This window comes from Cannabis sativa, chromosome 2 (genome assembly GCF_029168945.1).
Source record: "Cannabis sativa cultivar Pink pepper isolate KNU-18-1 chromosome 2, ASM2916894v1, whole genome shotgun sequence".
NCBI classification, from domain to species: domain Eukaryota; kingdom Viridiplantae; phylum Streptophyta; class Magnoliopsida; order Rosales; family Cannabaceae; genus Cannabis; species Cannabis sativa.
In genome coordinates this window covers 63,105,576-63,107,865 of record NC_083602.1, presented here as the reverse complement: position 1 = coordinate 63,107,865, position 2,290 = coordinate 63,105,576, and the positions used below count along the sequence as shown (strand labels likewise).

Genomic DNA, 2,290 nt, shown 5'->3' with positions numbered 1-2,290 from the left:
TAGAAGGCTTCAGTCGCCGCGGCGATGAAGCGCCTCGCCGCGGCCATTTAAGAGATACAGACAGACCCCTTATTTTCAATTATCTCGCCGCGGCGAGAGGAAGCTTGGCCGCGGCGAGATCCCGTACGGACCAGGGGCATTTTCGTCCATCGAACCCTAAATTTCAGTTATAAATAGAAAACTGCGATTGGAAGTCAGGGGAAGCGATCAGAAACCCTAAAATACAGCTGAGAGCGGCAGGAAGAGCACAGAGATTGAAGTGAAGATCCAGAATTCATCCACCAACAGTTCTTTTCTTTATTCCTCTTTAATTTCTTTATGTTGAATATTGCTATAGGAATGGTTATGGATTTGTTTCTGAACTAAATTTCCCATTTAGGGAGGATGATGATTGTTGTTTAATGTTTTGCCTAGTTAATGTTTAATTACCATTCCTCAATTCTTGTGTGTGAAATTATCTTAATTTGTTCTTAATTTCATGTTTAAGATTGATCACCTTGTGCATGCTCTATGATCTCAATTCGAAATCTGAAAAGTGAGAATTGAGAATGCTAAAATTAAGATAATCGATGTTTTATGTGAAACGAAAGTATTTGCATGACTTATGTGACGAGTAGATTATTACTTAATGCTGATTTCATGTTAATTTAATTAAGGAATTAATTAGATAACATGTGATTTAGAATCTAGAAGATCTGAAAGGAGCTAGGTTATTTCATAATCTGTCATTCACTCCAAGAATAGGATAGTAATTAATCATTAACGATTTGGGTAAACAACAACAGGATTCTCCTCCCTACTATCTCATCTTGCTCAACTTTCAATTGTGTTATTAAGTTTTCTGAATTTCTTTCATATTTTACTGTTTTTAAATCATAATTGCTTTTGATTTGCCGAATAGAATCATAAGTATAATTTAGTGGTATTTAATGCAATTCCCTGTGGGATCGACCTCACCTATGTGAGATTACTACTTGATTGCGTATATTTGCGTAGCGTTTATAAAATATAGCAACAAGTTTTTGGCGCCGTTGCCGGGGAATTGTTAAAGATTAATATTACATAAAATTATACTAACTTCTACTTTGGTATATTTTCTCTTGCTGATTTTTCTAACCTTTTTCTTGCAATATTTTCTTGATCTATTTCAGGAATCCTAAGTGCATGCGCCGTCAAGGACAAACAGTCATATTACCAGTTGATCCTGAAATCGAGAAAACTTGCAGGAGGAATCGAAAGAACAAGAGGCAAGAAAGAGTTTCAGCAACTGCTGAAACATCAGAGATCATGGCTGCCAATGTGAACAATAATGCTGGAAACAATGGGGGTAATAACGGTAATAATGGAGGTGTCGTGGAAGATCAAGCTAATGGCTGTAGCTTGAGAGATTACATTCTCCCTACTCTGACGGGAGTGCAGTCATGTATCAGGCCACCGGCAGTGGATGCAAACAATTTCGAGATTAAGCCTGCCATCCTTCAAATGGTGCAGTCTTCAGTTCAGTTTGGTGGCCTCCCTTCTGAAGATCCTAATCTGCATCTCTCTAACTTCATGGAACTTTGTGAAACTTTTAAGGTTAATGGAGTTAGCGATGATGCCATTCGACTGAGATTGTTTCCATTCTCGCTCAGAGAACGAGCCAAGAGTTGGTTGAATTCCTTGCCACCTAATTCTATTGCCACCTGGAATGATCTGGCAACAAAATTCTTGTCAAAGTTCTTTCCTCCAGCCAAGTCTGCAAAGCTGAGAGGAGAAATCAATAATTTCTGCCAACAAGATAATGAATCTCTCCATGAGGCTTGGGAGAGGTTTAAAGATCTGATCAGGAGGTGTCCTCATCATGGTATAGAGAAGTGGATGCTGGTTCACAACTTCTACAACGGGCTGGTTGGTAATACTAGAACTCTAATAGATGCAGCAGCGGGCGGAGCTTTTATGAGAAAGAGTGCTAATGAGGCGTATGATCTATTGGAGGAGATGGCTCTAAACAATCAGCAGTGGCCAACTGAAAGGAGTCAATCTAAGAAGGTAGCTGGTGTGTTAGAAGTTGATGCCATCACAAAGTTAACAGCTCAGGTTGAGGCATTGACAAAAATAATTGCAGGGCAAGCTAAACAAGCCCAAATTGTTTGTGAGTTATGTGGAGGAAGTCATCACTTTTCGGAGTGTCAAGCAGATGTGGATGATTTGCCAATGGATGAAGCTAAAGCCATTGGGAATTTTTCACAGAACAACAACAACAACAATTATGGGTTCAACCAGGGTAACAACCGAAGAAATAGTGGGTTCT

General features: G+C 39.3%; 1 non-coding gene across 1 annotated transcript; it reads right to left on the bottom strand.

Moving 5' to 3' along the window:
• Positions 1-1,740: 1,740 nt before the first annotated feature.
• LOC115721563 (small nucleolar RNA R71) lies at positions 1,741-1,847 on the bottom strand. Its single transcript, XR_004012578.2, has one exon. It is a non-coding gene; the product is annotated as a small nucleolar RNA R71 (small nucleolar RNA).
• Between the last annotated feature and the right edge of the window lie 443 nt (positions 1,848-2,290).